Source organism: Ixodes scapularis, unplaced genomic scaffold, assembly GCF_016920785.2.
Source record: "Ixodes scapularis isolate PalLabHiFi unplaced genomic scaffold, ASM1692078v2 PGA_scaffold1__304_contigs__length_218370807, whole genome shotgun sequence".
Taxonomy (NCBI): Eukaryota; Metazoa; Arthropoda; class Arachnida; order Ixodida; family Ixodidae; genus Ixodes; species Ixodes scapularis.
This window is the reverse complement of record NW_024609846.1, coordinates 45,331,471-45,353,120: the sequence shown is the minus strand read 5'-3', so window position 1 is coordinate 45,353,120 and position 21,650 is coordinate 45,331,471.

Here is a 21,650-nt window from a genome sequence, read left to right as displayed (position 1 = left end):
GAGTCGCTCGCTACAGCGCCGCTTAAATGTCAATGCCCGAGAGCTGTGGTGCACCAGTGTCAGTCTGCGGGGAATTCTGCAATTTATCAGCGTATATCTTACAAAGAAAAAAGAAGAAAAAAAAAATATCTTGACATTAGAGATACGGACGGAACAACGTCTGCGAATCTTCCGGTTACACTCGAACTCCCATAGGCCTCGTGACAAAAAAAATCCAGCTTTACGTTCTGGGAAAGACACGAGGGGCGATATTACTTGTCACCTTTTGATTTTAATTGGAGTGCGAAAGTGGTCGCGATTATACGAGGGCTGGTTGTCCTTTTATTGTTTTTTTTTTCCCCTCTCAATGTTGACAAACTGAGAAAAATTCAACGAGAGTGATGAAAAATGTTTTATTATACTGAAAATTTAGGTAACATATTTCCCGGACTCGCACCGAATTTCGGACGAAAAAGAAAGTTTTTTTTTTTTTTTTTCTTAGATTGGCCGCACCTGGCAGATAGTCCCTAACTAATGCATAGAGCGCACCTGGTGTCTAGTCCGCATGTCTAGATTCTCATACAATGCACACCTTTTGCAAATGCCTGCTCTATTAGCTCACAACTAATCTTCTATAATATAAGTCATTCCTAACATACTCTGTCATATTCACCAAATTTGTCACATCTCGACATAGCGAACGATCTAGAAGAAACAAATCCTATATAGTTCACGCCTCTGGGCTACCCGCACCGCTTAAATGTTTAACATTTAAAAGTGCATAGTACGCGGATCCGGAAAACACGATGCATATACTGTAGCTATCTCTCCACGTAAACGCCTACCTTACATTAATGCATGTACTTATGCTGATGGTGCTGATGCTGATGCTGTGTAGTTGAACGTTTTCGTAGGTGTATTTCTTAGTAGATCTTTAGACGTTGCTTTTGCATCTTCAAGTCTCGCCGAGGGAGCAACACGTGGTTCGCCGACATGGTTCAAGAATTAGGGGTTATTCACACACTTGCGTCGAGTCCGAGTGCAACTGCCACAGCATGCAACGACGGGTTGCTAAGGCAACAGCTGCATCGGTTCGAACAAAAACGGGGAAAAACCGTTTTTTTTTTTTTTTTGAGTCGACGCAGTTGTTGCTATAGCAACCCGCCGCCACAAGCCGTTGCAGTTGCATTCGGTCGGCCTCGATGCAAGTGTGTGAATCGCCTTTTAGCCTGCTCGAAGCGGCGTACAACAGTTTTACACCGACTGGCATTTCTATATATATATAAAAAAAAGAACCGTCTTCTCTACGCGATCCTTTTATTATTATTATTATTATTATTATTATTATTATTATTATTATTATTATTATTATTATTATTATTATTATTATTATTATTATTATTATTATTATTATTATTATTATTATTATTATTATTATTATTATTATTATTATTATTATTATTATTATTATTATTTTCACAAGCCATCATAGGCTTTGACGGGCCCGTAAAAACATTTGTACCTCAGCGTTGACAATAAAATTATTATTATTATTATTATTATTATTATTATTATTATTATTAGTATTATTTTGTTTCGCGTTCTTTCTTTTCACATTCTATATTATGTCATTCTGTTTATTTGTTTCATATGTTATTTCCCGATTTCACGCACACAATTCCTCGTAGTCCTCTTCCTTCTCATTAATTCCTCTTAATTCACGTTGATTCCTCTTAATTCGCTTTATATACCTTAATGTCCATTGCCTCTAATTCGCCTGAGTGGTCACGTAAAAGTTCTGGTACCTTTCGTATCGCCGACGTGTTTTCGCTCAAGGACTTTGAGGGTCCACTGAACGATGAGACATATAAGCTTGCTTTCGCCTTAATAATAATCACTGGAGAGAGGGAGCAAGGGGGACGAAGGACAAACACAAATCTCCAAACATTGTCCTTTGCCTTTCTTCTTTCCCCTCTCCAGGGATTATTATAGTTATTCTTGACTAGGTCGCGGCACCTTTGCATTAAGTGCTTTAACATCATAACATTTCCTCGCATTGGTTGCAAGCGGCGCCGCCAGATGGTTCCTTAATATGCCTCGAATGGCATCCTGTCGCGGATGCGGTTTCCCATGCTGTTCCATGTGAGAACTTGCCACTTGCGATACGCGGCGTTGCTTGGACATCGCTTCATCCTGACCCTACACCATGTAAACTGGCGCTTTTAAGGCACTTTAGACGGCCCGCGAAAAGTCTAATTGTGTTAGTTCACGACAGTTTACAAAGTTCTGAGATCACGTTTGCTGGTTTGAATTGCGAATCTGTATGGTGTAAGATTGCACTAGAAAATGCCGAATGTATTGCTGTGGGCTCTTTTAGAGCACAGCTCTTAGGCGCACGTTTCCGGCTTGAGCGGCGTCGGCGTAACCAAGGTAACCCCAAGGTCACGTGACCCCCCAAGGTCACGTGACCACTCCCAAGATCACGTGACCCCCAAGGTCACGTGACCCCCGCTCACTTGACCCCCAAGGTCACGTGACCTACCGAGGTCACGTGGCCCCTCTCCCGAGGTCACGTGACCCCCTCCTCCCGAAGTCAAGTGACACCCCCCCCCCCCCCCCCCCCCCGAGGTCACGTGACCCCCTCCCCCGAGGTCAGGTAACCCCCCCCGGAGCATATTAAAGAATGAGGGGAGGAGGAGGAGAAGGAGGAAGAGGAGGGGTCTACCTCCCCTCAGTACCCTTCCCTCCTCCTCCTCAAGAGCTGCGCTCCTATTTGGCGTTACAGGGAGTTAGTTGTAAACGGCTTTCATATTTTTTATAGACCTGGTTCAAACGAAACTACAATGCTTCCCCTTTTTGATATACTGTCACCTATAAACTATGGCGACCTTGTGCTTGGTGGTGATTTTAATTTTCCTGATGCGGAGTGGGCAGACGGTCAACCCATAACGTCGAATACTTCTTCCGCTTACATGACTTTCCTTAATTTTATTTCCAGCTTTGAGATTTATCAACATGTCTCATTCCCGACGAGGCTCGGCAAAACGAGGGCGAGTACGTTGGATCTGCTTTTTAGTAGTAGGAGGGGCCTCATAACGTCCCTGTCCAGTGTTCCTGGTATTAACGACCATGAAATAATAATTGGGGGAATATTCAGCGCATCCGAAACCAGTGGGCCAAATCCACCTAGAAAAGTTTTCTTCTATAATCGCGGTAACTACCAGGGCATCTCGAGTAATTTTTGTGACTATTTCCCCGAGTTTAGAGAGCTTTTCCACCTACTAGATGTTGGAACTCTGTGGAATCTCTTTAGGAATAAATTAAATTCTTTGGTTACTGCATTCATCCCCCCAAGGTACTATAGGCTCCAGGCGACGCAGAGACAAACCGTCGATGACCGCTGAACTACGCTTCTTGCACAAAAGAAAAAGGCGAGCATATTTGAGATGCCGCAAAAACAACGATAATTTTTCTCTTTCACAGTTAAACATTGTAAGTAAACAATTCAAATCTATGTCGGCTGATTGCCAACTCAGATTTCATGCGTCTTTAAATGACAAACTGAGAAGTAAGTTCAGTAACCCAAAGGAGTTTTGGAAATATGTAAAGTCAAAAAACAAAGTAGCACTCGGAATTTCCCCAATTTGTGACAGTTGTCAAGCTTTCACAGAAGAAGAGAAAGCGACACTTTTTAATAATTACTTTCAATCGGTATTTTCACCCGCAGTTTCTAATGAGTATCCCCTTTCTTATGATCTCTCCCTAAACAGAATGGATGAAATCGAAATTTCTTACACCGGTATCTTCAAAATGGTAAATGGACTAAAAACAGACAAAGCAGGCGGTCCCGATGGTATACCCAATCGTGTTCTAACTGAATGTTCCGGTATCATCTCATCATATTTAGAAATCCTTTTAAAAAAGTCGCTTTCCAGTGGAAAGCTCCCGAGCGAGTGGAAAACGGCAAATGTTGTTCCGATACATAAGGATGGACCAAAAAATGTTGTCCAAAATTACAGACCCATTTCTCTTCTGTGTGCACCTGTTCTAAACTAATGGAACATATAATCTACAGCAATGTTTTCAGTCATCTAAACAAAAATAGCAATCTCACTCCCTCGCAACACGGCTTTAGAAAAGGATTTTCTTGTGAAACGCAGCTGATTGAGTTTTATCACGATCTTGCGTATTCATTTGACAACAGACTTCAAGTAGATTGCATATTTCTTGATTTTCAGAAAGCGTTTGATACAGTGCCTCATGCCCTTATCATCCATAAACTTTTAACATTAAACTTACCGACTAACATTATCGCAAGGCTATTGTCTACACCAGAGAACTATCGTACTATCTACACTAGAGAAAAAAAAATCCGTTTTAATCAAAGGCAAGCACTCAGCCCACGTACCAGTCACATCCGGAGTCCCACAAAGGTCAGTATTGGGACCGCTTTCATTTTTGATTTTTATCAATGATATTACCCAGTCGCTGAAATCAAAGATAAGGCTCTAAGCGGATGACTGTGGCCGTGTTCCAAACTCTACTCGATCTTACTCCAGGGTAAGGGTTTTGTACCCTTGGCGTTTTAAAAGCTACCCGCGTCCAGCGTTTTTCAATCTGTGCCGTCACGTGATACGATCTGCCGGAGTAACTCGGATCCATTTGGGTAAGATTTGGAACACAGCCCTAGTAGTCTATTCTGAAGTTCAGGAAATTTCCGACTGTTGGGCACTACAAGATGATATCCGCCATATCTCAGCCTGGTGCAACACATGGGGCATGAAGTTAAACATAAATAAATGTAATCACGTACGTTTTACGCGTAAGTGCAAGCCTATCTTATTTACATACGACATCAGCGGAAATTACTTGGCGACAGTATCAGATGTAAAATTCCTTGGTGTATATTTTTCAGAAAACCTTACCTGGATACAACACGTGAACTACATAACCGCAAAAGCAACTCGGATGCTTAACTTTATTAAAAGAAACTTCAGAGACTGCCCTATGAACATTAAAAGCACATTATATGTTACATATATTAGACCTATCTTAGACACGCAAGTGTTTCTTGCGACCCCAGCCAGGCCTACCTTGTGAACCAACTGGAGAAAGTACAAAATAGAGCAGCTGGGTATATAGCAAGTAATTACAATTTTAGATCGAGTATTAGTCAGCTAAAACGAGAACTACATTTAGTCTCATTGGCCCACAGAAGGAAGTGTATGCGCTTAAAGTTGTGTCATAGCATATTTCATAATTACCTCGGCATAAATAATTTAACTACATGCTGATTCTCCACTTCACATCAGGAAGAAGAGATCACTCAAAAAAAGTGAGAGAGTACCACTGTAGGACGGATGTATTTAAAACTTATTTGTTTTTTCCTCTACAACAGCCGACTGGAACTCTCTACCGGAAGACACAATAAACATCACATCTACAACTTTGTTCTTCGATAATATCTTAAATGCTGACTTCCTCAACTGATTCGTGCGTTCTCCTGCCCACGCCACTGTTCAACTGAGTACCATGTAAATACTACGAATCTGTTTTGCGCGCTCATTTTATCGTGCCCTGTGCTTTCGTACATTTGCTTATGTATGTGCATCACTCTCTCACAATAATGCCTTAGTTAGGCGCTGCGAGGTAACCTGAATAAATAAATAAATAAATAATACAGTGAAGAAAAAATCAAATAATAAACTTAATTTGTTAAAAAAGGAGAAAAACAAATTTGGTCTGGGCAATCTACACCGCCACTTCGCAGACGATGCACGCGTAGGTATAGGTGCTGCCGACAGGTGGTGTACGCCACGTCCAGGAACGGCTAGTTTGGCTCAAGTGAGGGTGGGCGCAACTCAAACCCTGGAGAGCGTTTGCAATTTAATAGCGGCGCCTGAGGGAGAAGATTGAAAAAGGATATACGGCCAATGTTGCCTGCACGAGGGCAGACGCCCGCCTTGTTGCAACTATGTTGCTCCATGCCAACACCATCCTCCTCTCGCCTCCCATTGCAAGCAACGAACGCCTTGGCGTAGCCTTTCTCGCTTCGTTCTCGCTCCGGGAATGGACTTCTTCCAAAACCGACGCGCCCCATCGCGGCGAAATACCACGCAGTGCACTCTGGGAACTAGTTGGCCACTCAGTTTCGGTTTCGACTGAGCAGCTTCATCTCATGCTATCACGCCGCGACCGAACGCGCTGCTTGCGTTTTCGATTATCTGACTTTTCACTAACGTACAATACACTTATTCTCGAGCGATACAAAACGAAGACCGGGGCACTTTCCTTGGTTCCCGAAACACCGGATATTGTGCGTGCATATGCGAACGTAGTAAGTCGTGGCTTAGTCACCTCACCCCACGAGTGCATCTTTGAGCTCAATGTCAGTAATCCCGTCTAGTACCAGTGAACTACAACTGAAATTCGTTCGTCTGGAGCCTTACACGCATTTTGTTTGCCAAACGTCCGCTCCTTGTTACTTCACTGGGCAAAAAGCAAGCCGCATCCTCACAGGGTATCAAAGTTGAGGCCAGCGTTTAAGCATGAACTTTTAAGGAAACGCAATAAATTCGACCTCACTACTGCACAAAAGTTACTATGATGTCTTCCTCGTGTCATCATATATCTCCCACTCAAATTTTATGCTGATAGAAGGTTAACTTTTCGCAAACGCTGAGATCGGCTAGCTACGACGGAGGCCCTAACAAGCGTCCCCTACTCCTCGCTTACCCTTTTTGGACGAGCTTTCACTGACGCCCTAGATCTGTGCCGGGAACGGTGTCTGAAATTATCTCGGCATACTCAGTCAGAGAGAAAGCAAACACATAACAAATATCATGGCCATTACCAACCGTCAAATGCGCTTTGAATTCGTTCGAGCACTTGTCTGAAGAATGTCGCACCGTGCGCCGGACGGGCATGAACCCCAATGCGGTGCGCATAGCGGTTCATGCCCGTCTGACGCACTTCCGGCGAACGGTGCGACATTCTTCACACAAGTGCTCGACTTTTGCATTCTTAAAACGGTCCGTATGCGCGAATGTGCCTATATAATTTCAGGATAACTTTATGCGCATACGCGATGTTGAATATTAGTGAAATGCAAGCGGGTGGGGACTTCACTTCGTGCAGTGCTGCGTGTCAGTACAGATAAGAGATAAGAAGTGTGTTAAAATTGAGCTTTTCAATGGCACCTCCGAGTTTTACCTCGCATAATCAGGCACATTAAGAAAAACAGTAATTGCAAAAAGAAATATTTCGTCTATGGACGCACGAAGCAAACAAACTTCCTGATCAACAACACTAATGTAAAGGCGCGAGCTCGATATATGCATACTTATTGTTTGCTACAGCTTGTTGATTCGTACACAAGCAATATCCCCGAGCACCCGAGCTTCGCAGCGTCGAGACTCCCAGCACTGGCTCGTCCACATACCTCGATTGGAGCGCTAACAGGAAGGCTGAAGTACAAAAATACAACAAGCATGTGTTAAGACAAGCTATACGTCTCGGGCTTGTGCCAAAGCTTCGAGGTCTGGCCATTTAGGCTAGTTTCGAGACCACAAATGACGCTCTCGGGACCAGAAAACAATCTCTTGTCGACGTGTCGATCGAAACCGAAACCATGCCACCCTCCTCCCTGGCCAACTAGTTCCCAGAGTGGAACGCGCGCCGTGTTGCATGCAGGGCTTTATAGAAGTACTCTATTGCAAACGTCGAGAGGAGAAAGCAGGGTTGTTAGACCAGCCGCAGCGTCCAAGATGGCGCAATTTACCATTCTTCGCGTTAAACAAATACTTATAACCTATCGGAACAAAACTGGTGGCTATGGAAAAGTAATAATTAATACCTTGCGTAAATTATTCAAGCACATTAATGGGCTCTTATAACCTCAGTTAGGAAATAAAACGATCCTTTGCCCCGTAGACTCCCAGCAAAATTTAGCAATTAATGGCGTCCATATCCCGTGATTCCCGATCTAGCAGTTGCACCTACCCTCACTTGGGCCTCCCCAAGAACGGCTGGACGATTCGGGTTCTTTTGCGGGGTCGTCTACTATTATATCACGAATCGTCCGGCAGTTTGGCCAGTCTATGATCTCGCCGCCGTAACGTCCCCCTCCTGAGTGAGCCCATCTGTCAGCGGCGCAGAGCGAGAGGCGTGAGCGCATGCGCGTGAACTCCCGGCTGCTCCCAGCTGAGCGGGAGGGCCGCCATTTTCATTCATTCGCCCGGAGGAATGCATGGGATCGACATTTAAATTTCGGTTGTTTCCTTTTATTTGGCAGGCTCTGGCAAGAAAATGATATAGTGTTATTCCTCGGTGGCTTAAAAAGCTAACTAAAGAAGTTTCTCCACGTTTGAACGCAAACTTTTATTCAGGCGAAAAAGAAATATGCCCGTAGCAGACGACGCGCAGCCTCAACAGTGCCCGGTGCCGACACCGTTGCGTCAAAATGGTGGTCGTCTCCTCTTAGATCCCCTCCCTTCCTTCTTTCTCGCTCCTTCGGCGCTCTCCTCCCTTTCCTTCACGTTTCTCCTCTCTGGCGTCTTCGTCGCCACACCCAGTGGCCAAACTCTACCCAGATACGGCTCTGGTCCCTCGTAAGTCCCTCGAAGTGGCGTGCGCCATCCGTCGGCAGAACTTATCCCTACGCGGGCATCGTCTGCTAAATAACGCAAACTGCCCAAAACACTTTTTTTAAACAAGGCATGCTTTTTTTTTTTCACTGTAAACTTCCACCACCTGGTTTCACCTCTGTAATAAATTGCAGCGCGATACGTTAAGAAACCGTTTTTTTGCGAGCCGCCTAAAGTTCTTTGAAAGCGTTACTTGACATGCTGAAGTTTCGTGTTTCGACGGCGGCATCAACAGTTTTATGAGCGCGTTGAGGCGGAGAGATCTCTAGCGCGATGTTCAAGCCAGCGTTCGTCAAGGTCAGAGCGGACGATCCGACCGGAAAGAGCGCGTTCATGGTACCATGGGAACGAGCCTTTTTTTTTTTTTACCTTAGTTGTGCTGTTTGGATGGCGGAGACGCTACCGATCACGTCACAACGTTCGCCGTGCTGTGTGTCCTCACCTACATGCATACAAAGCTAGATTACCGATACAAGAGAGAGAGGAAGAAGAGAAAGTCACATAGCGGAGGTGTATTCCATTCGCTCCTATTTTCTCTGCTAACTGTTACTACGTTGCCCATCGCCAGTGAGTATTTTTTTTCTCTCTCACTTCAGCATAAGCAGTTCTTGCTGGCTTGCAAGGTTCTGGGTTGCCCGTTGCGCGGCACTCCAGCCGGCAAGGCATGGAAATTTCAACTTCCTTAGTCGCCGCCATGGCGGAACCGCTCCCGCCTGACGACGAAGAACTTGCCAGCGTTTCGGGCTCAATTGCCGACGACAATCAAGGTGCGTTCCAGGATGTCGTCCGCGGAACAAAGAGACGCTGCCCAAGTCAAGGCTCTGGTTCTAGCGAGCAGACTATCATCACCCAAACCGAGCCCACTGTCGGTCTCGTAGTTCTTTTCACTCCTGTGGATAAAGATTGTGGGATTCTAGTTTACCCCAAAGTCCTCAGTGAGGCAAATACCCACTACTTAACTCGTCGGTTGTAATAAAGCGGGTTTCGACTTACCTTGCTGATCGCTGTGAGGCAACACCCACTCCGTAGGTCGCTGCTATGGCGGCTACGGCCGGGTCCGTCCGTTGCCTGCCGTTAGGCTCCGATGGACGGGAGACCACACGAAACACAGGGATATCGTAGAAACGTGTTTATTAGGCTTACGCCACACGCTTTGCGCCCGTAGGCGGAACAAAAGAGAAATGAGGTTGGCGCTGCCTTAATTGACAGGATCACCAGGAGAAAGGTCCGCGCTGCCTTAACTGGCAGGATCACGGAAAAGGGGGAACAGTAAAATAACGATGAATGCTCCGTCGAGCGTAGCCCCCCCTAACCAAGAGCCCCGGCCACAGGTGGGTGGCCGGCTTATGTAGCCTGCGGGAAATAGACGCGCCCGGGGAGGCCAGTAGAAGGTCACTCGAAAACGGGACGCGTCCATAATCACTCCCAAGGGTGTGCCGATGGCGCGTTCACCCAAAAGGGCAAGGGAGAGCCGGCCCCTTCGGGGAATTCGGCCTCGTGGTTCCTTGTATCCGGGAGGCCGACGCCATTGGTGACGACGACTCCCACGGCCTGCTTGAAGCTAGGCCTAGATAGGGATAGAGGGAACCCAATGGTTCCCACAAGATGTAAGAATTGACTCCATCACTTCGGTTCGCCTCACGTCCACTCTGGAGACGCTCGTGCCTTCGTGTGTTATTGAGGTGCGCTTTAACAGGCGGAAGAATCTCCTAGCGATTGACACGCGGAATGGACAGACGACACGTACTCTTCTTGGTCAGACCACGCTTTGCGGTATGAAAGTGCGTGCTTTCGAGCCTCGTGGAAAGGCCTCCAGCGTTGGAATTGTCCGCGACATTGACAGCACCCTTTCTGACTCCGCAATACTCGGAGTTTTGCGCTCAACAGTAAGCATCCGCAACGTCCGTCGCATCGGCAAGTCCACTACTATTCGTGTTGAGTTTGCTTCTCCTACACTTCCTGAGCACGTCTACGTCGGCCTGGTTCGACATGGCGTCGACTTGTATGTCAACAACCCCATCCAATGCCATCGATGCGGTTTATTTGGCCATGTTGCGGCTGTGTGTAAGCGGTCGCTAACTTGCCTCCGATGCGCAGAGCCTCACGCAACTACGGAATGCAAAGGCTCGAGCACTCTTTGCGTCAACTGCAAGAAACCACATGAAACAACATCACAACAGTGCCCATTCTGGCAAGCTGAGCGATCCGTGTGTCGCTTTCGCTGCGAGAACAATGTTTCCTTCGCAGAAGCACGAGCCCAAGTTGACAAACGTACGGCCGAGCGGGCGGCTCCACGAGCCGAAGCTGCAACAGAGATGGTTGTTCTAAATGAAAAAACTTCAACGGAGACGACGTCATTCTCGACGACGCCAGGCGGAACAACATATTGCAGACAAACAAGACCCGCCATCATCGCTTGTCGCCGAAGTCACGAAGCCAATGGACACAGAGCCTGCGCCTAAGGAAGCACCTGTCCTTGTCTCCTCCGGCGAGAACAACGTGCGACAAAGCTACAAAGCAGCGCTGCAAAACGAGCCCTCACCGTCGTCACCACCAGTTGAGGCCGGACCTGTACTCCCGACCACTCAAGCTCCTCTAAGTGTTGGACAGGAGGCGATACCGTCTCTCCCAAATCCAAGCACCCTCACTTTCTCGTTAGGTAGCTTCGTACGCCAAATGCTCGTCATAGCGCGACAGTTTCTCCCGCTTCTACAGTATCCATGGGCAAACCAACTCCTGAATTTTATCACACTTATAGAGCCCTTGGTCAAAAGTTTTCTGCAATGAAAGTTTTTACTCTGCTCATTTTTATTTTTATGGCTTCCTGCCCATCTATCTCACAATGGAACGCCCGCAGCATCACTTCTAAATTATCAGAGTTGCAGTATTACCTTTCATCTCAGCCGGTACCTATACTTGCAATTTCGGAATGCCGCCTCAGACATGGCTCTCGAATTCAGCCCTATGTCCATTACCCAAGCGTGGCGGCCACGCCTAACAGCTCGTCACGGGCATCACTCTTTGTTCACTCAAGTGTGCAGCAAGCTGCAGAAGATGTGTCCCATCTGTGTACAGAAACAGCTGAATTTGCAGCATGCACCGTCATATTTCGCTCCTTTAAGATGACCATTGTGTCTGTATATATATGTCCTACTGGTCGCTTTGATGCGAACTGCATTAGTAGCCTACGTCTTCAATTTCCTGGTCGTCTCCTCATATGCGGAGATTTTAACGCACACCATCCTCTCTGGGGTAGTAAACGCACGACGCCTCGGGGTACGACTCTCGCAGATGAGATTGAATCAACAGACTTGATTATTCTGAATGACGGCTCTCCTACATTTTTTGGTCGTCGTGAAGAACCTAGCGTGCTGGGCCTTACTCTCGCTTCCCCCAATCTAGACGTGTACTGGTCGTTGGATGCGGACACACGTGGCAGCGATCATCTTCCAATTTTGATGAATATACCCGAAGTGACCCGCCTCCCACGTCGTCAATACGGTATAACCAACTGGGACGTATTTCTGGCAAATTTTCGCTTTCTTGAGCCATCAGAGGATATATTAAAAGCTATTCCTGCATGTCTCATTCAATCCACATATGAAATATCTTTAAGGATATCTCAGCCGTCCCCGAATTTGAAGTTCGTACGCTTACGTGCTGTTCGCCGCCGCACTCAGCGTCGTGCGCGCCGATCTGGCAAGGTCTCCCATTGGATAGACTGTCGTCGTGTTACGTCAGCTTTACTCCGTCACACTCGCGTACTTCGCCGTCGACAATTTCGTCAATTTGCTTCGTCACTAACTCCATGTACACCTAAGCCAAAGATTTACAAAGTACTGAGAGGTATGGGCTGCTCTCCAACACCTCGAGATTTGTTCATCGCCCTCTGGCCTTGAATTATCACGACTTGCAGATGATTTTGCGGTGCGCTTCATTGTACCCGAGCGCCCTTCTGGATCTTAATATCCTCGATCACTGACTGGTCCTGCACGAAGTCCGGAGAGTATGGATCATCCTTTCACTATGTCGGAACTAGATGCGGCCCTTAGGAAATGCAAACGCCACAGTGCTCCTGGGTCTGATGGCATTACTTACCAAGCATTGCGTAACCTGAGTGACAAGTCACGCGTCGTCTTGCTCGAGCGCTTGAATTTGGCGTGGACTACTGGTATTCTTCCGCAAGAGTGGAAGCATGCTGTAGTAACCCCCATTTTGAAACGAGGCAAGCCTTCGTCGGAATTGTCATCTAACCGCCCAATATCTTTGACCTCGTGTGCTGGGAAACTTCTAGAACGCTTGGTGCTTACGCGTCTCCAGTGGTACCTTGACGACATTGAAGCACTGCCACCTGAAATAGCGGGATTCAGAAGTGGACGCTGCACTGCTGACTGTATTGCGAGCCTTACATCAGCGTTGGGAGACGCTCGTTCACGAGGAGACACTGCTTTGGCAGTGTTTCTTGATGTTGAACGAGCTTTTGACTCGGTTCCACATGATGTAGTTCTTGCTTGCTTGAATCACCTTGGCATAACAGGAGGAATGCTAAAATATTTCCAAGAGTTTCTGAACAACAGGACAATTAGTGTTTGCTTGGGCAAGACTACGGGAGCCGTGCATCCACTGTTGCGTGGGTTACCTCAAGGTAGTTGCCTTAGTCCAGTGCTATTTAACATCGTAATGATGACAATACCTTTATGCATGCATAAATCACCACACCCTAGTGGTATGATCATCTATGCAGATGACATCTGTTTGTGGGCTTCCCATTCTGATCGACGCATTCTACGTCCCTTTATGCAAATATCCCTCGCGCGTGTTGCAAACATGCTAGAAGACCTCGGCCTTTCCGTCTCAGCGCAAAAAAACAGCTGTGCTCGCTTGTTCCCGCCGCCCCCTTCGTCATGGATTTCCGCGGCTTAGTTTATGTGGGACTCGAGTACCGCGCGTGCGTAGCTATCGATACTTGGGGTCGATCTTGATTCCCGATTATGTTGGCGTCGGCACGTAACGAATCTTGTACGTCAGACGGCGATGACGACATCTCTCAATGGTCAACTTCGTGGACTTGAGTGGGGATCGGCCTCTAAAGCCCTACTATGCGTGCACCGGGCGCTTAACCTTTCCCGCATTCTTTATGCGGCGTCATATTTGCCGCCTACGCGATATCTATGGGATCAGCTGGAACGATGCCACCGAGCCGAAATAAGAATGGCTCTTGGTTTTCTCTCGTACTCCCGAATTGATGCAACGTGGATTGAGGGCCGAGAGATGCCGGTAGCTTTACACGCTGTGAACCGTGCTCTTAAACATCTCGTTCGGCTTGCTGAGTCGACCAGTGGTGTCTCGCTATTCACTGACATGCAACAGCGTCATCTTTCACAATATGGCGGTCACTGCACCTCTCTAGTTGAGGCTCTCGGCTTCATACCCTCCGTTTATTCTCCTCCAGTTGACTCCCCGTGGAGCAAGCACCCGTTCACCATCTACGAGGACATCCCGGGTTTCCACGGAAAATAACGACATCCCTGTGTGGTTAGTCGAGCCCTGACAGAGGAGGTGATGACGTCTCGACATTCCCCGTTTACGGCCATTTATACTGATGGCTCTGTCGACTTCATTCATGATGTCGCGTCTGCAGCTTACCACATCCCATCGGAACCCTGCTCATGGTCAGGACGGTTCGAACATGCTGTGTCGTCGACTACAGCTGAGCTGAGTGGAATCCACGCAGCTCTTCTTCACATCACGACAAAACCACCTAATAACTGGCTTTTGGTAACAGACTCTTGGTGTGCGGCGCATAATATCCTGAGCAGCAAAGGCGCCAATCCTGATTTGGTTCATGAAATAATTAGGCTGGGTCATCTACTTGTCTCCCATGGCTCTAACCTGCGAGTACAGTGGATACCTTCGCACATTGGCTTACCCGGAAATGCGATGGCTGACCACCTGGCCTCAACCGCTCTAAAACTGCCCACTGCGACGTTGAATCTCCCCAGCCACTCTGACACGAGATTGGCTATTCAGACTTGGATACAACACAAGCATCCCGTTTCCAGTGTGGCGTCTGATGAACCTCCTCCTCCAGCTTGTACGCGTGGCCTAACACGGAAGTTCGCTTCTCTTCTCCACCGCTTAAGAGCAGACTGCGCGTACACGCAAGTGAACCTGCACCGCATAAAAAAAACAACCAGCCCCTTCTGCGAGCACTGCGATCAACCAGAAACGCTGACGCATATATTTTTTGAATGTCGACACTACAATACAGAAAGAACCGTCCTTCTAGCTTCGCTGAAGAGCCTCGGTGTTTCACCCACCCTCGTGGATATGCTATTCCCCAAGGGTCCATCACCCACGTGCATACGTCTCCGAAAGACTGTGTTCAGCTTCTGGGATGCCTGTGGGCTCCTGGCAAGGCTGTGATGAGTGAGAAAATACGACCGCCGACTTCTCTTTTCGTGCTTGTGTGCCAGTGATAGTTTTTCTCGTGAAGTTTTCTGCGGGAATTTTGTGAACATTCTGTGATGCTCGCGTTCTAGATGTGCCCATTTTCTCACTTTTGACTGATTTATTGCCGACTGTTTATTTTACTTTAATTTGTTAACTTTTGTTTCATCATCCTATATTTCTCATCGCCACCTGTTCCCCCTCCTTTCCCCTGCATTCATTCTCATCAATGCTGCAATAACCCAAGCCCGTGAAACTTTTCCACAGCCAGTGAGAAAAACCTCACGTCAGGCAAACACCACCACCACCACCACCACCACCACCACCACCACCACCACCACCACCACCACCACCACCACCACCGATACAAGAAAAAAAAAGGGAGCCATTCCACTCTGTGAAGGTGGATACCAGCGAAGCTGTTTAGCAGACGACACAGACGTGATACAGAATTTTTAACAAAGGTACGAACCCATTTATTGTCTTGATTGGTGGTCGTAGTGACGAAAGGTACGCACACGCACGGGCCGCCCGCCGCCGCTGGTGACATTCTCGTTGCCACTCCCCCCGTTGCTCTTCGAGGGTGCGTTGCTCTTCAAGAGTCCTGACTATACGCGGCCTCCCCACCACGACGAGAGAAGAGAAGTGAAATTGAAAATGGAGAATGGCAACCCAAGCTTCAAGGAGAATGCAGGGAATGGTATTGCACGCGCCGCACGCGCACGCCTTCCCCGTATAAAATACTCGAAGTAAATGACCAAAATGAAGCTTTGACGAACGCGCGTGCAAGATGCCATTTGTTTTAGGCTTTTGCTTAAGAACAGTTAGTGCTGCAGACGTCGGCACGTGCGGCGGGTGGGTGCGCTATGAGCGTAAAGTTTTTGGTCACGCACACGAAAAATCCACGGGACCCTAGCCATAAATAGCTTCGCTGTGAAAAAAAAAGACGCACAAAAAAAGCTTTGTGTTGGTTAGCTTTAGTTTAGGTCAGTTCGAGTAGACTAGGTCATAACATTTCCAACTAATGAAGCAACCGAAACAGTCAACATGGCGACCACTCAGCCTGCGATTGATGGAGAATACGAGCACCTCCGTGGCCATAACGTAAACTTCGAGCTTCTGCAACATCGACAGATTTTCAAAAAGTACTGGAAGTTGCTGCGTGCCAGGCTTGACTAAAGTGCTGCCTTTACCTGAGAAAGCCTGTTACTAAGTGATCGCGTTCTATGTACATTTAGGCGGTGGGAAGCAGCCCCAATGGGCGTCTGCTGTCTCCGCTGTAGATGAGAAATTTATCCAATGCAGTACTATTGCTGTTTGAAGCTTCCATGTAAGGCCATAACCAGTCTGTTCCTTCCGGGATATAGGTCCGAATCTCCGAATTTCAAAGAAGCAGGCGTAATATCCGAGGAAGAAGAAGATCAGAGGATGAAAACAGAGGTTAACCAAGGCTCTCATTTGGGGGAGGGGTATAAGGGCGATGAAAGAAATATGAAAGAAAAAGAATAGGAGACAATATTAACTTTCTATCACTGTGAGCCCACTGATTTTATGGGCTTAAAAACATATATGCAGACAAGTGCAATTGAGAGTTTTCTGGGGCATCTAAAACGGGGTTAAAAGGAAACACTGGAAGTACGTCATTCCCTACGCACAAATGTTTACGTAAATATACAAACTACACAATACCACACATATAATTCGATGTAAGTTCAGGTAAACACATAACTGTCTGTGTGATCACGAAAATTAGTTTTATGGACGATCACGAATAATGGTAGGCACAACACTTTTCACGAACAAAAGTCCAAGCAAGTTTCTGATAAAAAACAACAACAACAATGCAGAAGCGCGTTTGCGGCTTTCTCCTCCTTGAGAGCAGTGTGCCAGGCTCCCAGTACTTTTGATGTCGTAAATGGCCGGCCATCTAGCTGAGACACAGTGTTCTTTAGAAGTTCCCTCTCAATCTCGTAAAGTACAGATTCACATATAATATGAGATAAAGTTTTAACGCAATCGTACCATGGGAGTTTGGATTGTACGTTTTTCCAGTTCGGTATAGGAATTTCTGCGTCTAGGAAGCACGCGAGCGCAATCTATTTAGCACAGATTCTGGTCTCTTGGGTAGGTTGCGCGGAGCACGACAGGTGAGTTCTGGATCCAGCCATATCCAGCATATACAGGGGAGAGCTGTTCTAATGGCATTTTGTTGCGCTCCAAGCATGAAGGTTGACGAGGGAGGCAACATCGCCTCTAGAGCAAGGTATCTCGACATTAGGAATTAAAAAGTGAGCGGATGTTGCAGCAGCACCTGCCGCCTCGTTCCAGGTACCTGGCAGTGTCCCGGTATCCACTAAAATTCAATTGAGCGTCCTCTGTCAACACATGCTTTAAGAAGGATTAAGAGTTTTTCAACGATCTGTTCATTTTCACTGCGTCGTAAGTACTTAGAAGGGCTTGAAACGGCCGGTTTAGAATAGGATAACACTGTACATGCTTTAACTGGCTTTGCCATTTTGAATTCTAGAGCCTCCTGAAGCCCCACTAGTTCTGCCGCCGCTGACGATGTTTTGTCACTGAGCATGAACTTTGTCGTTGAGATGTAAGATGGGATCACAATGCTTGCAGTGGAGCTACTTTTGATACAAGGCGTGAGCTTTCGTACCGTGGTTAGCGAAAATGGTCGATAACTTGCTTTAAACAAGCATTGGCGTGTTCGATTCCTTTTTGATGCCCGGAATTTCAAGTGCAACAATTGGGAGAGGGAGCCTCCATGGATGTATTTTCTACATTTCAAACGAGCCTAAGTCATCGGGGAGGTATTGTTTCATTGTAAGCAATGCCTTTGAATACTCAGATCGAGTCAGGTCGCTTCAAAGTAATGTCAGCAAGTGAGTGTTTTTTATGCTTAGATGATGTCTTAGGTGAACTTGTAATGGTTCTTGCATCAGCAGGACTTCAACAGGTGTGGCACGTGCTTCAGCCACGGTATTCAGAGCCTATGCCAGTGTTGTACGGAACGGCGTTCCAAGGAACGGCGTTCCAAGGAACGGCGTTCCAAAGAACGGCGTTCCTGGAACGCGTTCCTTCTAGGAGGAACGAAGGAACGCCGCCGTTCCATTTTGTATCGGTGGAACTAAAACGGGAACTCGTTACATTTTTACTGAAACGGAAAAAGGAACGGCGTTCCTTTTTTTTTGCCCCTTGGGGTATATCTTTTGAAGTTCTGAGAGGGAAACTCTAAAAGTATAAAAATATTATCTTTATGAAGAGCAGAATTTCGTTAACTTCTTGGTTACTTATTTTAGGGTCTAATTTGTGTGGTTCTTGCTTAGTAACAGTCGGGTGCAGGAAAGCTAGTGAACAATGTTTCTTTTTTCAGCGCCCGAAACTGCGGTACAAAAAGCAAAACTTTTAGTCAAAGGAAAAGATATAGAAAAAGGGACGTTTCAAACTCAGCTAATTTCTTTGCTTCCACGAATCCTCATATATCTAGAAATATAAGGCAGACTATAGCCATCACTGAACTTTCAGAGAGATGTAGAGTTACAACAAAGGAACATGCTACCAGACATAGAACGCATCCTTGTACCCCGAACATTGGTCACTTAAACGATACACAAAAATTTATCTTTAATCATTTTACCCTAGTCCCCGACCTTCAAACTGAATAACTAATCCAACATTCACAAAAAAGGACTTGTAGTTTTCAAGACTGACCTTCCAAAAGTCGTACTCGTTTCTTCAGTTGATCGTTTTGCGGACAGCAACGTTGAGAAGCAACTGTTTGTAAGTTCAAACAAGGGCAAACATATTCATGTTTGCCCACCGCAAACATGAATATGGTTAAAACTTAAAAGCTAAGATTTTTAAAGGTGAATATATCAACAAATGAAACCCTGCTTCGCTCGCTTTCTTCTCCTAGTGCCCTTCCATCACGGCATTCAAATTCGTACGTTGCCATTTGATGGGATAGATTAAGAAAAAACAAAAAAAAAAACTTTGTTCTATCTAACTAAATATGGTAATGAGCAAAATACAAATGTAACGTATATGTAACGATACGTTCCATTTGTTTAACTGTAACAGGAACGAGTTCCTTTTTCACATATGGAACTGTAACGGGAACGCGTTCCAAAAATCAGAAGGAACGAGGAACGAGCTTTCGTTCCGTTTATTAAGGAACGTGTACAACACTGGCCGATGCACAAGCCAGCAGACCTAAACATTCTCAGAGGCCACGTGCCTGGACGGCTTTGAGTGTTATGATGTTGGTTTGGAATGTGCCCTGAAGAACGGGTATACTATACCGAAGTAATCCTAAAAACAAGACATTATGTATTTGTGAAAGAGATCTTACTCTCACGGCCCACGTTGTTCCATGCACTGACAAAACGAGCAAGAACATCCAAGCATGGTTAGCTTTCTTCGCAGGTACTGTATGTGAGTTGCCCAGGTTAAACCCCTGTCACTATTAACCCCAAGAAATATGTAGTATTTATTGCATGGCACGGTTTCTTTGCCTACCTTGAGGGGGTATTTATCCATTTTGCGAAGAGTAAATGCGATGCCTGCTGATTTGAGAGTTGACATTTCAAGTCCACGGGTGTGACGATATATGGTAATTTCCTTTAGAGCAAACTGAACTCTTGCTTTCGCCTGATACCGTGTGCATACAGAGACCCAGACAAATATAACATCAGCGTAAAATGACGCTTTTACGGTAGATGGAAGCACTGAGGCGAGATGGATAAGGACTATATTGAACAGTACGAGACTGAGGACGCTTCCCTGAGGGACACCACGGGTGACAGGGTGATGGAGTGTGTCTCCGTCATTTGTTGACATGTAGATTGACCTCTTTGCAATGTATATTTTTATTCATTTGTACGTGCATCCTCCAATGCCAACTTTATACGGGGTGGGAAATATTGCTTCATGAGTGACATAACCATACGCTCCTACGACATCTAAGATAAGACACTATCGTTATTTTACGCTGTTTTTCTTCTTGTTGGATGTACGTCCCAAGGTAAATAACCCCGCCAATGGAGCTTTTTCCTCGGCTGAAGCCCTGCATAACGTCTGGATGTAGTCCCTGTGTTTCCTGATACTTTAGCGACGGTAAACCATCTTTTCCAATATTTTACTGACACAACTCGCGAGTGCGACCGGACGATACCAGGTCATTTGAAGTGGCGGTTTTCCGGGTTTCAAGAGCGGAACAATTCTAGCCAGTTTCCATGATTCAGAAACTTTTCCGTCGGTCCACGAAGAGTTGTATATATTCAGAGGTTCCGCTCGTCCTTCTCCAATTGTATTAGAAAACTGTACTGTATACCATATGGTCCGGGTGAGGTGAGGTTTGACTGAGGCCAATGCAGCATCAAGCTCTCCTATCGTGAACAGATCATATCCATGACTTTTTCACGTGGTAATGGTATGCCTGTGACAGTAAATGAAGACAGCCTGGATTGAGCCGTATACGTTGTCGGAGAAATTCAAAATTGGTTTGCAACAGTGATTTCCCTACACACCCCCTAGGGGGGAGAGTACACCCCCCTCGTTTTTTTCTTAAGGCACTTCTTTAATTCGCAACGACTCCTCCATTCTCAATGCCTCCCCCCCCCACAAATCACCCCCCCCCCCCCCCGCCCTAAAAATTTAGATTCCCTCCTAATCTCAATTCCTGGGGAAACCCCTGGTTTGCAATTTCTTCATCTAAACAATTTGTTGGCAATGCCAGCGAGCAGAATGGACGAAGTTGTGTAGGGGGAGATTTTAGAACTCTTGAAATTTTTCATATTTTCCATAATGGCTTCCGAGGATCGACGTTTTCACAGAGAGTTCAACGATGACGGGCAAGCTTCTGAAAATGGCGACGTATTTTCTTTTGTAACGTCCGTGATTCACGGAGGTTCTCATCTCAATGTACTTAGTTCACCCGGATCGCCTTTCTGCTCTTCTACGCTGAACACGAGGGCGCTCATGTTCTGCGTTGATTTTTGTTTCTGTTGATGGAACGTTATACGCATGTGTCGATTCCTCTGCAGAAGATACAATGGTGTTTTTGGGTTCGTGGAGGTTCGCAACTTTTTTGAATTTGTTGGTCATTTTTTCTTCAAACGTATGCCAATGGGCTCGTTTAAGAAGGCGGGTTTTTTGAATGTTGGTGAAAATGGGCACGTGATCACTCTCACGCTTTTCTATATCTGCAATCCAAATCGCTTTCGCTAGTAGCTCCGCCGAAACGAATCTTAAGTCAAGACAACTGCTGACCTCCGTTCCGTGCAAGTATGTCGGTGTTCTATCATTGAGCGTAGATAAGTTAGGCTGGTCAGCATGCTCAACGAGATGCCTTCCTCGAGGGTTAGTGCGAACACCTCCTCATAATTGATGATGGGCATTAAAATCACCCGTAAAAATATGTGGCAGTGATAGCGCATTTATGATGGAGTCTAAATACGGCCTGTCGAGTTTCGACTTCGTTGACACATATATTCCGATCACCGTGAACTTCATTTTTTTTTCGTTTGTAATCGTGACACAAACATATTCGTTTGTTGCATGTCCAGG